Source organism: Ceratotherium simum, chromosome 21 (assembly GCF_057802395.1).
Source record: "Ceratotherium simum simum isolate JZ-2026a chromosome 21, ASM5780239v1, whole genome shotgun sequence".
NCBI classification, from domain to species: Eukaryota; Metazoa; Chordata; class Mammalia; order Perissodactyla; family Rhinocerotidae; genus Ceratotherium; species Ceratotherium simum.
In genome coordinates this window covers 29,953,683-29,974,302 of record NC_141920.1, presented here as the reverse complement: position 1 = coordinate 29,974,302, position 20,620 = coordinate 29,953,683, and the positions used below count along the sequence as shown (strand labels likewise).

General features: G+C 46.9%; 2 pseudogenes; both read left to right on the top strand.

The window, feature by feature from the left end:
* The window catches only part of LOC101405616 (signal-regulatory protein gamma-like), a 66,539-nt pseudogene that overhangs the window by 8,100 nt on the left and 37,819 nt on the right, over positions 1-20,620 (top strand).
* Positions 5,028-20,620, top strand: part of LOC147914261 (signal-regulatory protein beta-1-like) — a 27,859-nt pseudogene continuing 12,266 nt past the window's right edge.

Here is a 20,620-nt window from a genome sequence, read left to right as displayed (position 1 = left end):
GTTCTTCCTTACATGTCTGGTAGAATTCACCAGTGAAGTCTGGTTCTCCTGGGCTTTTCTTTGTTGGGAGATTTTTGATTATTGATTAATCTCCTTCCTAGTTAAAGGTCTATTCAGATTTTCTATTTCTTCATGATGCAGTCTTAGTAAGTCGTGTATTTCTAGGGATTTGTCCACTTCATCTAGGTTATCCAATTTACTGGTGTACACTTGTTCATAGTAGTGTTTTATCATCTCTTTTATCTCTGCAAAATTTTGGTAGTGTTCTTTAAATTCTTATTTTAGTTATTTGGGTCTTCTCTCTGTTTTTCTTGGTCAGTCTAGCCAAAGATTTGTCAATTGTGTTGATATTTTTGAAGAACCTCTCTTGGTTTTGTTGATTTTCTCTGTTGTTTTTCTATTTACATTTTAGTTATCTCTGCACTAATCTTTATTATATTCTTCCTTTTCCTATCTTTGAGTTTATTTCTCTCTTCTTTGTCTAATGTCTTAAGGTATATAGTTATTAATTTATGATATTTTGGTATGTTGTACTTTTGTTTTCATTTGTCTCAAGGTATTCTCTAATTTCTCTTGTGATTTCTTCCTTGACTATTGATTTTTTAAGAGTGTGTTGCTTAATTTCTTTGTATTTGTGGATATTCCATTTCTCCTTCTCTTATTGATTTCTAGTTTTATTTTTCAGAGTGTTTCACCAGTGGACTGCTTGAATAGTCCTTCATCCATATTCCAATAAGTTGCCTTATTCAACCTGTGTGTCAATGCCATATACACAGATTTTTGTTATGGAAACTGGTTTCTGAAAGTCAGAAGAGACCTGTGTGGTAGGCAGAACAATGGCCCCCCAAAGTGATCCTTTTCCTAATACTCAGCACGTGTGAATATTTTACGTTTCATGGCAATTTTTTTACATTTTGCAGAAGTGATTAAGACTGTTGATATGGGGAGATTATCCTAGATTATCAAGGTGAGCCCAGTGATATCATAAGGGTCCTCAGAAGAAGGAGGCAGGAAAGTCAAAGGTAGAGAAGTACAAGTGATAATGGAAGCATGAGGTTGGAGTGATAGGAAGACTGGAAGCATGAGAAAAGGAATATGTGTAGCCGCTGGGACTTAGAAGGCAAGGAAGAGAGCCTCCAGAAGAAATGTGGCTTGACTGACACCTTGATTTTATCCCAGCAACACCAATTGTGGACTTCTGACCTCCAGAACTATAAGATAAAAATTTCTATTGTTTTAAGCCACTAAGTTTTTGGTAATTCGTTACAGCAGGATTAGGACACTAATGCCACATGATTATGCTATGGATAAAAAAATCCCAGGTACTTGAAAGAATGTTTTACTTCTTCATTAAACTATATCTTCATTCTGTGTTGGGAGCTCTGCCCATCAGTGCCACTCAAGTTTCCAGGTTGATGGAGCAGACCCATCCTGAGCATGTGGATCTCTGCATAAGAGGGAAGTTGATGCATAGAGGTTCTTGTAGTTAAATGCATATCCACTAACTTCCTTCATCACTCTTGCTCACAACTCATGGTCTAAAAACATCTCATGGTCCTACCCAATGCAAAGGTCCAGAAATGCAACACGCCCTGAGGCCAGAAAGTGGACAGCCAGAAATATTTGGCAAAGCATGAAACCCCCAGAGAGGGCACAGGCACTCAAACCCACTCTCTGCCACATCTCTTAACCTCTCTGTGCCTCAGTTCCCCATTTGTACTAGGGTCTCATATTGCAGGCTTCTTGTGAAGGTATGCAATGTGCTGAGCTCAAGGCCCGCTCGTGCTGTGCACTCGGTCAGTGAAAGCTGTTGTTGATAAACACTTGAGAAAAGCTACAAGATCACATAGGGGTGAATAAATAATGGATTTGTTTTCCTCCAGGAGCAGCAGGTGAGGAGCTGCAGGTGCTTCAGCCTGAGAAGTCAGTGTCCCTTGCAGCTGGAGAGACGTCCACTCTGCGCTGCACCCTGACCTCCCTGCTCCCTGTGGGGAACGTCCAGTGGTTCAGGGGGACAGGGACAGGCCGGGAGTTAATCTACAGTTTCAAAGGAGGCCACTTCCCCCGAGTAACAAATGTTGCAGACACCACAAAGAGAAACAGCATGGACTATTCCATCCGCATCAGTAACATCACCCCAGCAGACACTGGTATCTACTACTGTGTGAAGTTCCAGAAAGGGAGCCATGATGACGTGGAGTTTAAGTCTGGACCAGGCACCCAGCTCACCGTGAGTGGTGAGTACAGCGTGGGCCTCCTTCGTCCCCTGGTGTGTGACAGCAAGTCAACAATAACGCCCTCCATTCTTTTAGCAACAGCAAGAATCAGGTGTGGCAATGGGTGCTTATGTTCATGATCTGATTTCACCCCCTTCCACAGATCAGGGAAGTTGAGGCCTGCAGAGGTCGTGCTAGTTGCTCAAGACCCCACAGTTGGTAAGTGGGGGGGAATGTCTGAACCCCCATCTGCCTGGCTCCACAGCCCTTGCCTTTTCCAATCCCGTCCAGCCCTTTGTTCCAGGGAGAAGGGAACTGAAAGTCTGAGTGACTCCCCCAGTCATACGGTCAGATCTCGCCCCTGTCCCCAGAGAGTGCCCCTCAATGTGGCCGAGTCCTCCTTTACTCAGCACTTACTGAGCACCTACTGTGTGCCAGGCTCTGCTCTGTGCTGTGGAAGCAGCAGTGGACACAGCAGGCAAAGGCTCTTTTCCCAGGAAGCTCACGTTCCCTTCTCTTCCTGTGAGGAGAAATCCAGGCAGGGCAGGGAGGAGAGAATGTGTGTTTCTTCACTTCATCCTCAGAAACATCACACTGAGAGGAATCCCTAAGAGGCCCAGACTCTCTGTTTGCTCTGACAGCCCGGCTGGAGGAGACGTGCACAGGTTGGGTGTTTGCTGTGTGTCTGTCCAGGAAACCCTCGTGTGATTCAGAGACCAACTCACACAGTCACTGAAGGCTCCCGGCAGAGCTGGGTCATCTCAGAATGTCTCTCACCCAGGGAAGAGGTTCCCCATGTGACTGATTTAGGGGTTCACTGTTGAGGCAGCAAAGAAACTCGTTTAAGGTTTTCTGCCAGAGGCCCCGGATCCTGAATCTTGAAATGTCTTGCACAGGAAGGACTTTCAGACCCATCAAGCCCAATGCCCCAGGTACAGATGGGGAGCCTCAGGCCAAGAGATGATGGTGGACGTGCCCACAGTCACAGGACCAGTGTGTAAGGGGATCATATCAGAACCTGGATCTGATTCCAGGCAGGCTACTTCTTGTGCTGACATTGCACACTCTTTCGATGGCAGAGGCTGGCCCATAGTAAATGCTGGATAAAAGCTCGCTGCACCAAATCACTGAACAGGGAGCCAGCATTTCTCCTTTATGTCAGTTTTCCAAAGGTTCAGAAAGCTCCTCACATTCAGAACCTGAGGCCCAAGGTGACTGGGAACCTCTCCCAACCTTCAGCCAATCACCCCCAATCAAGCAATCCATGTCAGCACTAGAGCTGCCCATTGTTTCCACAGCTGCATAACATCCATCGTAGGGAGATAGCATATACATTCTACAGTCTTCCATTGATGGATACAAAGCTGTTCCCAACCTTGGGATATTAAACCAGTGCTGCACCACTCTACTCCAGTGGGAGATGCCCACTGGAGGTGGCATTGCTCGGTCAGTGGGTGTGTGTATTTTAATTTGTTGGATATTGACAAATTTCCTGCATAGACAGGGTAGAAATTGAGTTTCCCCACAACCTACCCCCTTCCTCAGAGTTCACCTCTGGGAACCTGTGTGTCCTCCTCTGTAAGATGAGGATGATGACTCAACCTCCCGGCACTATTAGAAGGATTAAAAAATACTGTATGTGGGCCGGCCCCGTGGCTTAGCGGTTAGGTGCGCGCGCTCCGCTGCTGGCGGCCTGGGTTCGGATCCCGGGCGCGCACCGATGCACCGCTTCTCCGGCCATGCTGAGGTCGCGTCCCACATACAGCAACTAGAAGGATGTGCAGCTATGACATACAACTATCTACTGGGGCTTTGGGGGGAGAATAAATAAATGAATAAAATCTTTAAAAAAAAAATACTGTATGTGAAGGTTCTTAAGAGCGTCACACACTTATGGTCAGTGATATAATCACAGTCATGTTTATTGTTTATAAATGCTCCTTTTCTAGCCAAACCCTCTGCCCCCGTGGTATCGGACCCCACGGCGAAGGTCCCACCTGAGCAGACAGTGAGCTTCACCTGCGAGTCCCACGGCTTCTCCCCCAGAAACATCACCCTGAAGTGGTTCAAAAATGGGAATGAGCTCCCAGCCTCCCAGACCAACGTGGACCCAGAGGGAGACAGTGTTTCCTACAGCGTGTCCAGCACAGCAAAGGTGGTGCTGGCCCCGGGGGACCTTCGCTCCCAGGTCATCTGCGAGGTGGTCCACGTCACCCTGCAGGGGGGCCCTCCTCTTCGTGGGAGGGCCAACTTGTCTGAGACCCTCCGAGGTAGACGCCCCTCACCCCAGCCCAAGCCCCCATCTGCCCCCAAGCCCCCAAGTCCGCTCCTCCCCCTGCTGTTTGCTCCAGGCCTGGATTTCCCGGAATCTAGTTCCTGACCATCCTTCCCAATCACCAGGCACCTGGATGTGCTGGTCACTCAGCCATTCGAATGGCAGCTGCCAGGTGAACCCCTGCCCCATGCCAAGCTCTGTGCTAGGTTGTGTCGTCCACTTTACCAATAGCAGCTCTAGTTGCTGAGCATGTACTCTAAGCCCAGCCCCCAGGTGCTTGGTGATTTCATTTATTTTGATACAGTTATTATGCTCCCACTGTATGCCAGGGGCTGTGCTTATGACCCTAAAAGAGCTACCAGTCCCTGAGCACCTACTGTGAGCCTGGCACTGTGCTTTGTGATTTCATTCATATGCAGAGAGTCCTCTCAGTGTTTGAGCGCCTGCTGCATGCCTAGCACTGTCCTGGGTGATTCCCATCTGTGGTGGTGGGAGCTAAGTTACGGAGCCCTCCTCTGTGATCTGTCTGTTCCATAATGTCAGAGCCTCTGCCCTGTGCTGTTTCAGTTCCGCCCACCTTGGAGGTTTTGCGACACCCCACGGCAGGGAACCTGATGAACGTCACCTGCCAGGTGAACAAGTTCTACCCCCGGCACCTAAAGCTGACCTGGTTGGAGAACGGAAATGTGTCCCGAACAGAAATGGCCTTGACCCTCGTAGAGAAGAAGGATGGGACCTTTAACTGGATGAGCTGGCTTCTGGTGAACTCATCTGCCCACAGGGAGGATGTGGTGCTCACCTGCCAGGTGGAGCATGATGGGCAGCCGGCGGTCACCAAACGCCAGACCCTGGAGGCCTCTGCCCACCAGAAGGAGCAGGACACAGGTGGAACCCCTGGCGAGGCCTCCACTCCTACTGACCTGACTCCTCATCTTTTTTTTTTACGTTAAAAGTAGTAATTCATGCTTATCACAGAATAATCTAAAAGTCCATAAATATAAAGTAGAACTTGGAAGTAAGCTGCCCTCCCCCAAATCCCACACTCCAAGGGTCATCCCTGGTAAGATTTTGGTACATGTCTTTGTAGATCTTTTTTTTTTTTTTTTCGTGGAAGATTACTCCTGAGCTAACATCTGCCAATCTTCCTCTGTTTTTGCTTGAGGAAATCAGCCCTGTGCTAACATCTGCCAATCTTCCTCCATTTATATATGGGTCGCCACCACAGCATGGCTGATGACTGGTGTAGTTCCTTGCCTGGGATCTGAACCCATGAACCCAGGCCGCCAAGCAGAGTGCACCTAATTCAACCACTACGCCACAGGGCCGGCCCCAATACAGGTCTTTTGACATAAATACACATTAGAGAAAGAAGTAGGGAAGGAGGTAGCTCATCCTGTTCGTAGCATCCTGCCTCCTGCTTTCTTCACCTAACAATGATTACATCACCATCCATGTCAGGCCACCTCCCTCCTCCTTGCCATTTCTAACCTCTGCCTAGTCTCTATTCCATCCTAGACTTTTCCATCTACATCAGTAATGTCACCCCAGCACACGCCTGCACCTCCTACTCTGTGAAATGCTGGAAGAAGAGCCCTGAGGACGTGGGGTGTGAGTCTGGACCAGTCACCTTGGTGACACTGAGTGGTCACAGTACAGGCCTCCTTTGTTCCCTGATTTGTGACAATGGGCCAGCAATAATCACAACCACCAGGGCACCTTTACTATATGCAAATTCCAGTTCCTCTATGATCTCCTTCCTGTTTCAACCACCCTGAGAGTTTGTAGTTTTACAGAAGAGACTTGGGGAGCAATGGGGGAGATATTGTTGAAGACGTTTTGCCATTAGACGAGGTCATTGGATTAAACTAATCAAGGTGATTCTGAGACCCTGATGACAGGGACCACCAGCCTGTAAAGGACATATGTGCTAATTAGAGACACGTTCCCCTCAGCTGGCCATTGTCCCAAAGACCTACAGAGTCCCTCTTTCTATGAAGAAAATATGTCTTATTTCTCTCTCAGGTAACAACAGAAGGGAGTCGAGTCAGGTTTCCAGGAATCTTTACTCCAGAGGACCTTTCAAAGGGCCACGTCCCTTCCCACACGCCCTGTGGTGTTGTCCTCATCTGCTGGGTCAACCCGGGACACTGAGTGTCCACGACCTTGCCTGGTAGAAAAGAGAAGATAGGAAATTGTCTAATTTCCCTTAAAACAAAAGACATAACTGAAGTTGCATAATTGTGTTCACTAATAACTTAGTCTTGTATGCACATCCAGGTGCAAATGGAGTTCACTACTGTGTGGTCATATGATTAAAGACATTGGTTTTTCTACAAAACCAATACCATTACACGCTTAATACAATTAACAATAATTCCTTAATACCATCTAAAATGGAGTATATATTCACATTTTCCCAAATTTCTTTTATAGCTGTTTTTGTCTCCCAACATTGGTTTTAATTCATCCATAAATGCTTGGTAGAATATTCGTGTGAAACCATCTGGACCTGGAGAATCCTTTTTCAGATTTGAAAAAGAATTTGAAGAGTTTGGGGCTATTTAAATTATTTCATTTCATATGAGGTGAATTGTGGCAGGTTGTGCTTTTTGAGGAATTTGATCCATTTTCTCTAAGTTGTCTGTAGGGTTGCTCACAATCTCCCTTTGTTATCCATTTGACATCTGCATGGTCTGTAGTAATGTCTCCTCTTTGACTGCTGATATTGGCAATGTGTCATTTCTCCTGTTTTCATCATCAGTCTTGCTACAAGTTTTTCAATTTTATTGGTCATTTCAAAGAAACTGCTTTTTGTTTCAAGGATTTTCTCTATTGCTTCTCTGTTTTCTATTTGGTTGATTTTTCTCCTCTTTTCTTTACTATTTCTGTTCTTCCTACTGCTTTGGGTTTCTTTTGTTCCTCTTTTGCTTGTTTCTTGAGGCAGGAACTTAGATCACTGATGATACACTTCTCCTTTGTCTAATGCCATCCTGGTCTCCTCCTGTGCTGGGCAGTCAGGAGAGTGGGATCTAGACCCCTGGCCACTGTGTTCTCCCTCCAGTGTTCAGGGCCCAGTCAGTCTGCTTCCTCGTCCTCCTGTCAGTGTCCTCCTGTGCTTGTACCTCCCATTGTTTCTAGGAGTCAGATTGTACTGAAGGGGGAGAGCAGAGAGAGGCGGGTCCACACCATCCTGTCTGGACCAGCCTGGGTTTGCTCCTTAGTCTCCATCTCCCGCGAGGCTCAGACCAGGGCTGTTACTTCTGGGTGCTGTCACTGTGCCTGACCGAGCACACTCGCTAATGTACTGAGGAGGGAAATGGTTTTTGGGTTGTCCATCTTGGCGGGCTGGAGCAAAGTGCAAGATGCCTCTATGACCCTGCTGCAGCAGGATGTCCAGCCTGCCTCAGGCATCTGAGGGCTCCAGCCACTGCAGTCCTGGGTCCAATGGGACTAGCGTGAGGATGCACATCTTTGTGTTCATTTCTACGGTGTTGGTGCGCTTTACAATATTCCTAGCTTAATGGCCCTCTCTTCTCTCAGCACAGCATAATCCAGGCATGTTAATGGAGTTTGGGTTGGTTGGTTGGTTTTGACAATGGGACAAAGGTTTTAGGCCTCTGAGTTTTTTATTTCTCTTTGTCTTTTTGGACCTTAAACTTCCTTCCCCCCGTTTTCCTGTTTCCTTTCACTACTCTATTGCCAAACAGCACTTCCTCCTTCTTTTTTGCCTTTTCCTCTCAGAAGATATACACTTTAAATTGAGTGACAATAGTCACATCTGTCCTTTTGAAATGTCCCAGCCTCCTTGTATTAGTTTCCTATCCTTGCTGTAACAAATTACCACACTTTCACTGGCTTTATTTTTTATTTTTTTCGTGAGGAAGTTCAGACCTGAGCTAACATCCTATGCCAATCCTCCTCTTTTTTGCTGAGGAAGACTGGCCCTGGGCTAACATCCATGCCCATCTTCCACTACTTTATGTGGGACACCGCCACAGCATGGCTTAACAAGCGGTGCGTAGGTGCACGCCCAGGATCCGAACTGGCGAGCCCCAGGCCACTGCAGTGGAGTGCACGCACCCAACTGCTTGCGCCACTGGGCGTGCCCCTTGAGTGGCTTTAAACGACATAAATTTATTACCTTACAGCTCTAGAGGTCAGAGGTCCACAGTGGGTGGCAGGGCTGTGCTCCTTCTGGAGGCTCTAGGGGAGAATGCGAGTCCTTGTTTTTTCCAGCTCCTAGAGGCCAGCTGCATTCCTTGGCTAAGGGCCCCACCTCACGCTGACCTCTGACTCTGCCATCACGTCTCCTTCTCCGACTCGCCTGCCTCCCTCTTTCACTTATAAGGATCTTTGTGATTACACTGGACCCACTCAGATAATCCAAGACAATGTCCTCATCTCAAGATAGTTAACTTAATCACCAAGGCAAGTGCCTTTTCCCATGTAAGTAACATATTCACACACTCTTAGGATTCTGTGCCAGCCCTTTTCAATCAGGCATACTTTGACACTCCTTCTGAGCTCTGCTCTGCAGCACACTTTTGAAACATTTTCTAATTTATGATGGATTTAATATTGGTGGTGAGTTTTCCAAATATCTCTCAGGCCACTTTGCTCTCCTGAGCCATCATCACTCTTCCTGGTGGTTGGGTGAGACTGAGATGGCAGCCCAGTGAAAGGTTGTGCACTAGGGTTTGGTGATTTTTTTCTTTAACTCACAGTTATTTTGCAGTTTTAGCATTTTCTCTGCAACTAATACAGAGATCTAGTTTTCTGTAGAATTTTCTTTCCCCCCTTTGTGTTTCCTTCTGGTTTGGAGACGCCGTTTTTGGAGACAAGGAGTGTGATGCCGCCCTTGTCCTCAGTGCCCAGAAGTCACTGAAGTGTCCTGAGTGCTTTGGCCCATGTGTCCCTGTCCCACATCTCAGGGTCCCATACGTCCCCATCAGGGCCCTATTCTGGCAGACAGGCCCACCGAAGTTGAGAATTCAGCCTCCTCTGTAGCTCTGCTAATATAATGATGTCCTGGGCCCATCCTCAGCTTCTTCTGCCTCTGGCTCTGGGAGATGAGACTCTGCAGTGCTGGAAGTCCTCTGGCTTTCACACTTGACCTTTCCCTTGTGATTCATCTCTCTTACTTTTCATTGTCTTTTTCCAAAGGATTGATGCCACAGCAACAGCCATTAATTCCATAGTCCTTATAATTACCATTTCCCACATCAATTTCAAATGCCTGACCCCAAAGTACTCCATTCCTCTGGTTACACCCTCCCAGTTCACCACTGGTGAAGTTTAAACACTTCCTCCACTAGGGGGAGCCAGGGCCTCCCCTGTTCCACCTCCTGCCAGTGCTGGGGTCCTCCTGGCCAGCCAGCTGATGAGTGGTCCAGTTCCATATTTGCATTTTAGAGTTGGCTTTCCGACCACTCCCAGATGGACTCCCATAGGTCAAGTATGCTCAGAAGCAGACTCTGAAATGGACATGAGAATGTGGAGCTTCTTATGGAGTGCAGCTAGGATCATCATGCCTGTGGGAGTGAGAGCAGGACTGGGACAGGGAGCTGGTGACCTGTGTTGTGCACAGGTACAACACAGACTCGTGCTCTCACAGAGCTGTGGAGCCAGGGTGGTCTTTCAGAGCTGTTTTCAGTGGAGGGGAGAGGGCTGAGCCTCTATACTCCAGTTCACCTGTTCCTCAGATGTGAGCTGCCCTCCAGAAGGAGGTGCACTCGAGCATTGCAATTTCTTCACCTGACAGAAAGTCTCAGAGAGCTGCTCAATGAGAACTGTCATCCTCTAACACCCCCAGAAGAGGTCTCCTCTCCTTCCTTAAGGATAATTTTATTTATAAAAAATTATCTTAGGGGCTCACCACATGGTATAGTGGTTAAGATCAGTGCACTCCCCCTCGGCAGCTGGATTTCAGTCCAGGTGTGGACCTACACCACTCGGTGGTGGCGACCCACAAACAAAATAGAGGAAAATTGGCATAGATGTTAGCTCATGGAAAATCTTCCTCAGCAAAAAAAAAAAAAAAAAAAAGTTATTTTATTATCATTATTCATTTAATTTTAAAAGCAAAAACTGGTCATTCTAAAAATGCAAAGAGCCCAAATGTACGTCTTTAGATACAATTTTCAGAGTCTAAGAGAAAGATTTCAGCTGACATCCTCACTGGGGTCCAGGTGGGCTGGATGGTGTTTGAGACCCTCCCAAGCATGAGACCCCATTTCCTAGACTCACCAGGGTGTTCTCCAGGCAGCAGGTCTCATGAGGTCAGGCACCCTGAGGGCTCCCTCAGCTCCTGAGAACATGGGGTCATCCAACCTCGCCCCTGCTGTGAACGAGGACAGCCTTGCATCTCTCCCACTGACTGTGAAACCTGTCCTCACTCCACTTGCATGCTGTGTGGGCATTCATTCCTATGACTCTGACAGTTTGGACATGCCTTAGTCCAAGAGGCAAGGTCTCTGGGTCATTCTACAGGAGAACAATGATGGATTTCCCTAGGATTGAATCCCACTAGTCTTGTGACCCTCCCTAATGTCTCTGAGCCTCAGTTGCCTCATCGGAATGAGGATAACACCTGCTCCATAGAGGTATGAGGATCAAGTAAGTCAACCAGGAGACACACTTACAGGTCACTGAGTACACATTCTCCACCCTTCCCTCCAGGGGGACAACACTGGTAGCTTGAGAAGGGGGTGAGTCAGAATGAGGAACATCGTAACCCTAATTTCTGCCTCAAGGTTGAGCAGGATGCAAGTTCAAAAGCTTCAGAATGTTGATGGCCTGGGTAGCCTCAGATGGAGGAAGTGGAGGCCCTAGGAATGGCTCCTTTGTGGCCCCTCTAATGGCTCCTCCTGTCCCTTGATTTCCAGGCCGAGAGCTGTCTACTGTCCCTCTGGTAGTCCTCGTCCTAAGCGCAAAGCTGCTGCTGGCCATCGGAGTCTCTGCCATCTACGTCCACAGGAAGTGGAGGGCCTGACTGTAAGTCGCGGGGCTGGGAGGGCAGGCCAAGGTCTGTCCCATAAAGGGGAAGGTCAGTAACAGGGGCCATCCCACAGGTCACACTGGGTCAGGGCCCACATGGAGTTAAGAGAAGGTGACACACCTCCCTCAATACACTCAGGAGTATTGTGGTTCCCTCTCAGAGTTTCTCCATCCGAGGAACTGTGTGGGGTCCTGCAGGAGGAGGGCTGGATCAAGGGTTTTCAAAGGGTGTCCACAGAGTCCTTGTGGTTCTGTGGAGGAAGTGGGCAGCGGGAGGCTGAATGAAGGGGAGCTGAGTGAGCGGTTCCCTTGGAGACCTTCTGTAGATTACTTGAACGCTGGGGCTCATGGGGTAAAAGGAACCCACACATTAGAGTAATGTTGAGAAGTCCTAGATGCTGCTCTGAGGGCTGTTCCTGCTCTGACCTTCTGAGTGACAGAGTGGAAGGGATGGGGAAGGAGAATCAGGCCCCGGGGAGGAAGGCTGAGGTAGCAGAGTCCTATCGCAGGGTCAACCTGTCGTCTCATGACAGTTTTCTCAGGAGGAGAACAGCACCGGGGACATAGGAGGCACACAGGGAACATTTCTATAATGATGAGCAGATAAGTAAATGTGGACATGTTTCCCACAGCTCCTTCCTTCCTTTCCTGCTGTGTGCCACCCGCAATCTCTGCTGTCTCCTTCCTTCTGTGAGGGGCCCTGCCTAAGGGAAGGATCCTACCAGAAGCTTCCATGACTCTGCTCCAAATGCCTCCCCTCCCCAGAGACCTGCCTGCTCACACACTCCTGCTGCTCCATCTCCCAGTCCTTGATGCCCCCAGAGCTGGGTTTGCAAACATGGTCCTGAGGAGGGGCCATGGGTCTTAGCTCTGGGGACTGGCTCACAACATCTCCCCAGAATGTGAGAAACTATTCAAGTCTACATCTATCAGGATATCTCTCATCCATTGCCTTGGGACTTGGCCATGAACTACACACTCATGTCCATGCATCAAGAGTTATTCTGTCTTCTGGATTCCTGTCTAACCCAACTCCCCAGCCTCACTGAGTTGCTCTATTGCCTCTTGAGTACAAATGAACTCCCATTCTGATTTTTTTTTTTTTTCAGGAAGATCAGCTCTGAGCTAACATCCATGCCAATCCTTCTCTTTTTGCTGAGGAAGACTGGCCCTGAGCTAACATCTATTGCCAATCCTCCTCCTTCTTATTTTTTTTTCTCTTTTTCTCCCCAAAGCCCCAGTAGATAGTTGTATGTCATAGTTGCCCATCCTTCTAGTTGTTGTATGTGGGACGCGGCCTCAGCATGGCTGGACAAGCGGAAAGGCCGGTGTGCGCCCAAGATCCGAACCCGGGCCGCCAGTAGCAGAGCACGGGCACTTAACTGCTAAGCCATGGGTCCGGACTCCTTCCATTCTGATTTTAAGAAGAAAAATTGTTCTCCTTCCTCTTTGCCTCAATGTCCTACTCCTCAAACCCAGAAAGAAGTTTTTCCTAATCTGCCTGTGATGAAAGCACTAATTCTACTATCATCTGCATCCTCCTCAACCCTGTTGCTCATGGTACACATGGCATCAGTCCAAAAGCCGTGGAGTCATCCTTGATTTCCCTTTCTCTTATGTCCTGTATTTAATTCTGCCGTCAATAGGCTTATATCCAGAGACGAGATGGCAATTGTTTGACAATTGATTCTCCAAAAGAAAAAAAAGCCTCATTTGTAATGCCTTCCAATTTTTGTGGTGTAAACACTCCCAAGGTGGCCAATTTCAAGCTAGCAACAGTTTAACAACCAGCTTCCATAACTCCTGAACATGTAGCAGTCGGCTCCCCTGAGCCTGTCCAAACCTTCCCCTGCACAGCACTGAGTTATCTCCACAATCGGCACACTTCTCCCCCACCACTGCTCCCTGATCCCAGCCACCATCATCTCTCCCTGGGCCACTGCAGGAGTCTCTGGCTGGCTTTCTTGTTTCAACCACAGTGGTTCTTTGGAAATATGAGTCAAATTGTATCACTCCTCGGCTTCTTCCCCCAATATATCCACATCGTTTACTCTCTCCTTTCTTTCAAGTCTCTGCTCAAATGTCACTCTAGTAAAGGCACCTTCCATAAACCACCCTACATAAAATATAAATTCCTCTCTCACCTGGCATTCCAATTCCTCTTGACCTGATTAATTTGTTTCCTTATCACTTATTATTACCTGACACACTAAATATAGGAAGTGCTCACTTTGCTTGGCAGTGCAGGAGTGTAATAATGAGTGTGCAAACTGAAACCATGGAAAGTGATGTCAATAATCAATGAGATTACTAATAATTATGCTGTGACCTTTAAAATTTTTTTCAAAACATTGGAAACTGTCAGTTGTAAATGTAGAGGAAAAAGAGAAATAGAAAAACTAATATTTACTTAGCACACTGTCATTTGAAGATTAGAAACACTGAGAATTAAAGTGTTTTATTATCTTTGTAAAACTTATGAAGAGCAGTTTGAACAGTGTTTGACGTCTTCTTATTGCATAATTTACGATGCAGATCAAGGATCTTTTCTATGCCTTGGTGAATCATCATACTCGTTTCTAAGTTTGGACCAACTTCCAATATTTTTATCCCTTGTGTTCTCAATGTTGTGAAATCTTTACAGAATTTCCTTTAATTTGAAGTGTTTGCTGGTGTCACTGCCTCAGGGACATTTCCACCCTTTTCCTCACCACCACTTTCTTCATTTATGTGGTAAGTTTGCCGTCACTAAGTTCCTCTGTCTGACATCTGGAATCTTTCTAACAGCATCAGTGTCGTCATTCCCACAGGCAGCTGTTTCTTCCATGACTCCACTTACATTCTATTTGCATTTCACTTCCAGCTTTATCACTTTTCGTTTCTCCATTGCACTTTCATCTCTGTTGCCCATTCCCTTTTGCAATAAATCATTTTTGTAAAATGTGACGTGGGTTCATCACTGGGAGACCAGGAGACAACACGACTACATGCTTTGCTGTCTGTGCATAAACTGAGTAACAGAGTCACGGTGATCAATCGCTGCAGACTGTGAAAGAAATCATATGATTGGTTACTGATCATGATGAGTATCTGTCAGTTACACGGTGATTTGCGGCCTGAAGAAGAGCTAGCAGCAAACTTTGTACTTCTGCAATTGCTCACAGTAAATTTACTGTGGTAATTGGAATTTGAACCATGTGATGGGGACTGATGTTATTTAACTGAGCCGTGGTAACTAAAATTCATGCATATCAGCACCATGCAAATTGAACCCTACCTGTGTGTGTGTGTGTGTGTGTGTGTGTCTTCCTCAAATAGGATGTCAGTTCTAGCAGAGAAGGGACTATCTGCATCCTCAGTTGTCAGAACAGTGACTGCCATATAGTAGATCATCATATTTTAGAAAAAATAAATGAATGACTACTTTAGTGAGGACATTAGTTTCTACTAGATGTTGGCTTTTGAAGTAAAGTTTCTCTTCATTCCACCATCTGATTCTTGTCTTCTGAAGCCCTTTTGTTAAAGACTACTCTCTCTTCTTTGTGCTTAAAAAGTCCCATCAAAAATTCCACATCATCTTGGGGCGGGCCCGGTGGCATAGTGGTTAGGTTCACGCTTCACTTCACCCGCCTGGGCTTCTCAGGCTCAGATTCCTGGCACGGACCCCGGCACCGCTTCTCAAGCCATGCTGTGGCGGCATCCCACATATAAAGTAAAGGAAGATGGGCACAGATGTTAGCTTGGGGCCAATCTTCCTCTGCAAAATAAGAGGATTGGCAACAGACGTTAGCTCAGCGCTAATCTTCCTCAAAAAAAAAAAAATTCTATAGCACCTAGAAAATAACGAAGTACCAAAGGAAAAAAAAAACAGCTCATTGATTGGAGTAGGTCAAAGTGGTGCAGGAACCAACTGAAAGAGCTCCCGAAGGCCAAATCTGGAACAATCTGAGCACCAAAAAAAATTGGATTATGCTGTGGTCTGAATGTTGTGTCCCCCTGAAATTCACATGTTAGAATCCTAAAGTCCAATATGATCATGTTGAAATGTGAGGCCTTTGGAAGGTAATTAGATCATGAGGGCTCCATCCTCATCAATGGGATTAGTGCTCCTATAGAAGAGACCCCACAGAGATTCCGAGCCCCTTCCACCTTGTGAAGACACCATGAGAAATCTGTGAGCAGAGGAGGCCCTCACCCATCCATGCTGGCACCCTGATTTTGGACTTGCAGCCTCCAGAGCTGAGAGAAATAAATTTCTTTGTTTAGAGGCTTTTGTTATAGTACCCCAGCTAAAACAACATCTAAATAAACTATGGACTTTGGTTAATAATAATGTGCCAATATAGGTTCATTATTTGAAATAAATGTACCACACTAATATAAGGTATTAATAATAGGGAAAACTGTGTGCAGCAGTACATGGAACTCTGTATTATCATCCCAATTTTTCTGTAAATCTAAAATTGTTAAAAGAAATAAATCTATTAAAAAAATTCAACCTCCCCTCAGCTGGATCTCTGCTTCTTGCACCCTCTAGGGAAACAACACAAGGAATGGGTAGTGGGAAGACTTCTGTGTTAATATAGAGAAGTTTCATCTCACTTCCCAGGTCTGAGGTTACCTTCTCTTCCTTCCTCTGTCCTCTGTCAGAGCTCACCCCAGACCCAGGCACTCACAGAACCCAGAGGAAGCTGCTTCTCAGTCCCCCAGGATATTCATCTTAAACTTCTCCAGTTAGTAAAGTCGAGTTCAGACCAAGTGGGGTCAGAGAAACTTGGGTTACCTGGGTGAGGTGAGGTAGCTTTGAGGATCTAACTGGAGGTGTTACTAGATGTCCTGAGTCCAAGAATTCCCAGGTGGAAGACATTCTCAAGTGCCTGGTGAATGCTGTGATGCACCAGGCTGGAGAAGACGGCCCTCAGCTGTCAACCCTCTTTGGAATTGCCTCAGCTGAGGAGAGCGTCCTTGCCCAAGGTCATGCCTGATAACATGCCACATCCAATGACTCATCAACATGATGATATAAAGGCCCAGCATTCTCACTCCAACTCAGCACACTTTGAAGGAACATCCTAGCACCAGAGCTCCATGGGAGGTCAGCTGAGGTCTTCGCTGAGACTTCATTGCAGCTCAACTTCTCCTTCTACCCAATCCTGCTTCCCTCTCCTCCCTTCCACAGATATTGGTCTTAAATGTACTCCCTCAAAAATGATCTGCTTGTTAATCTTCAACTCAAAGTCTGTTCCCCAGGGAACCCAACCTGGGACAAAGAGGCTGTGTTGAATACCAGACAAAGTGGGTATCCCTTTGTCTCCAGGGGACAAGCAGTCATGGAAGGAGTGATTGTTTATAGTACCATATATCACAGACCATATAGTCTTACTATACTAAGAGCAATGAGAGTCCACAAAAGTGTTTATGCAAAAAATGGGTGTAATCAGATCCGTGTTGTCAAAGAGCACTTGGGTGAAGGAGGAGGAAGAGATGACAGGGGGCACAAGAAGAAGAAGGTTAGCCTAGGTAAGAGGTAATTGTTTTCTTCAGGCAATAGATAATGCTGGAGATGGAGAAATAGATTCAAGAGGTATTCAGGAGGTAAAACTAACAGGGTCTGGTAGGAGACAGATATGGGTGGATGACTGAGGGTGTAGAACATGGGTCCCTTCCTGGTTTCACCCCATGGGCAGATGATGGGCCTCAAACTTAACAGGGTGGGGTGTGAGAAGAGAATGTTTGAGTGCAGATTATGACCTCAGTTTTGAATATTTGAGGCACACAAAAATGAACATTTCAAGGTCAAACAATACATAGGTCTGCGTGAGGAGCTCAAGGTTAGTCTGCTACTAGGATATGGAATTAAGATTTGAACCTAGATTGTATCTTGACATCTAGTCGGTGTCTGAAGAGGAGGCAGGGGTGACAAGGAAGCAATGGGGAAACGGCCATAGCAGCCAGTGCCTGGCTATGGAGGCTTGGACATGAAAGGGTCATTAGCTCAGTGTGGGCCAAGTGTCCTTTTAAACCACAATTGTGCTTGAGTAGAGTCCATTCCAGGAGGTGAAAAAGAAGGAGGTCCACATGCTGGTTCCTCTCTCTGAGAGTGTTTCTTCTGCCCTCTACTCCCCTTCCTCCAGAGCTGGCCCCAGACCCAGCACAGACAGGAAAGGCAGTCCTCACCTAACCAGGTGTATTTCCAGGTGCGTTGCTTTCCCTCTTGGAGAGTGTTCTCCCAGGCCCACCTTCCCTGGAAGCCCCTTCTATCTTCTAAAGCACAAAAACATCACCATCTCCAAAGCTCTACCCTCTCTCCCAGTCAAACACAATTCCTCTGCGGGAAGGAGAAGGAGGCAGCTTCCTATATTGTATGCAGGCATCCATAGCAAACCCAAGAGCTCACAGCAGACGTTGCGTCAGGACTCAATTTTACCTCTGACACCTCTGCAGTGGGGTAAGGGGTCTCTTGTCAAGTTCAACTCTATTTCCAAGAAGGTGAGGCCATAGAGATCCAGCCTCCTCCCTGCAGCTTTGCAGCTCAGTGAGGTCAGATGTTGGGCTCATGCAGAAGCTGGACCACATCTGCCCATCATGAGGTTCCAGAAGCCCCTGGCTCAGACCATGTCTCCAGGGCTCCTAGATAGGCAAGGACTATGGGGGTGGGGAGAACCTCAGATGGAATGAGGCTTGAGAAGAAGCACAAATCTGCAGAAGTTGTTTCCCTCCACCTTGGAACCCAGGACATTTCCAGCAGCAACTTCTGAGCCTGTAGCAACCTTGTCTCTCCAATTTATGATCACAAAAAATGTGTCACAGTGCCACGGCCTTTCCTCTTATCGCAGTCCCCATCCTCTGACATCATGGAGGCAGGAACTGTCCTCTGTCCTTAGAGTACAGAGTCATTGGCCTCTTCTGGACCAGATTAAACAGAGCAGGCCAAGGGTCTGCTTGGGTCACCAGGGTCACCAGGACGCCTGTCCCCACCTCCTCCCCCTACCCACCTCTGCCATCCCTGTTGCTACCTCTGCTGCTTGGACTCACAGGTGAGTGGGACCTCAGGTGTGTGTGGTGAGGACTCCCTCTGCCTGTTTACTGTGTTCTCCCCACTGATTCCCTCCAGAATTTCTTTTGGGAATGTTTTCTCTGTCCCTATTCCAGAACAGGTGGAATTTAGATAACTAGACTGGGATGGCCCCCAGCTCACAAAATCTCCCAGTGGTCGTGTCTGTTCCAGAACCTTTGTGCAGGTAATGGACTCACCCCCATGGTCACACGGCTGAGCACTGCACACATCACAGCTCTCATCCCCCAGCCCCTGGGAACTGAGGATCTGTCTTTTAAACTTATTACCACCACACAGATGCTACCTGCTCAGTGGAGAAAAACATGTTGAAGAACATGAAATTGTAAACCAAGAGAAGAATCCACAATGCCTCCTTCCAGAGATAATCACTGTTAAAATTTGCGGAGGTTTGAGTGCTCATTGAACACTGGCCAGAAGTGGTCACTGGAGGTCTCTCTGGGTCAGTGGTGGAAGCTGAGCCCTGCAGGCTCCCCACAGAACTGCACGGTTCTGCCTCTACACGGTGAAGAGCTGAGCAGCCATGGGGAGCTCACTCCCCAAGGCCATGGTGTATTGGCAGAGGCTGTGAGTCCCAATTGCTACAGCAGATGGCTTGAGGGTGTCAGACCAGATGAAAGAGGAAGGAAGACCATTATCTGATTAGGAGGAAGGAGGAGGAAGGCTTGGATGTTTGAGGAGAAAATAAAAATATATGAGACATCCTGGCCCACTGGAGAATTTTAGCAAACATTTAAAGAAGAATTAACACCAATTTTATACAATCTGTTCCAGAAAATAGAAGAACAGGGGCCACCTCTCTACTCATTTTATGAAGCCATTAATACCTTGATAGCAAAACCAGATACAGACTCTACCAAAAACAAAACAAAACTACAGACCAATATGTCTTACGAACTTAGACACAAAAATCTTCAACAGAATATGGGCAAATAGAATTTAACAAAGTGTAAAGCTATATACCATGACTAAGTCATATTTATTCCAGGCGGTCACAAAAGCTGATTCTGAAAATCAATCACTGTAATCTATCGCATCCACAGGTTAAAGAAGAACAATTGCGTGATATATCAATTCGATGCAGAAAAAGCATTTGACAAAATCCAACACCCATTCATGATGAAAACTCGCAGAAAATTAAAAACAGTGGGGAACTTACTAAATTTGATTAATAAAATCTACAGGAAAACCTACAGGTATCATTATAATTAATGGTGAAAGACTGGAGGTTTTCTCCCTAAGACAAGGAACAAGGCAAGGATGTCCATTCTCAACCCCTATTCAACATAGTCCTGGAAGTTGTAGGACAGAGAGAGGGAGAAAGAGAGACGAAGTAGGGAAGGAAAGAAGGATGGAAGGAAGGAAGGAAGGAAGAAAGGAAGGAAGGAAGGAAGGGAGGAAGAAGGAAGGAAAGGGGGAAGGAAGGAAGGGATGAAGGAAAGAAGGAAGGATTGGAGAGAAGGAGGGAGGAGGGAAGAAAAGTGTGGAAATTAATAAAAGAAACTCAAATAAATTGGCGTAGGGAAGGCCCACAGAGGGGGAGCTCTCATGTCCTATCATACATTGTGGATTACTCCAAACAGTAAGAGACTTTACCTTTGTACTTTGCACAGGAAGTAAAACTACTTTACTTCTTCTTCTTCTTTTTTGCTTTGTGTGAGGAAGATCAGCCTCAGCTAACATCCCTTGTGAATCCTCCTCTTTGCTGGGAAAGATTGGCCCTGGGCTAACTTCTGTGCCCTTCTTCCCCTATTTTATATGCGGGATGTCCCCACAGCATGGCTTGACAAGTGGTGCGATGGGCCCCTGCCCAGCACCTGAACCTGCGGTAAACCCCCGGGCTCCCAAAAAGCAGAGCGGGTGAAAACTTAACCTCCTACACAACCAGGCCGGGGCTCTTTACTTTACTTCTGCTGGAAGATTTCTCTCCCACCCAGCAACAGCCCAGCCAATGAGGAAACTCCACAGCTCAGCTTACAGCAGATAAGCCATTGCATACACCCTGAACTGTTAGCTTTCCTACAACAGACTTTAAAACAGCCCCTCTCCTGTTCTGCA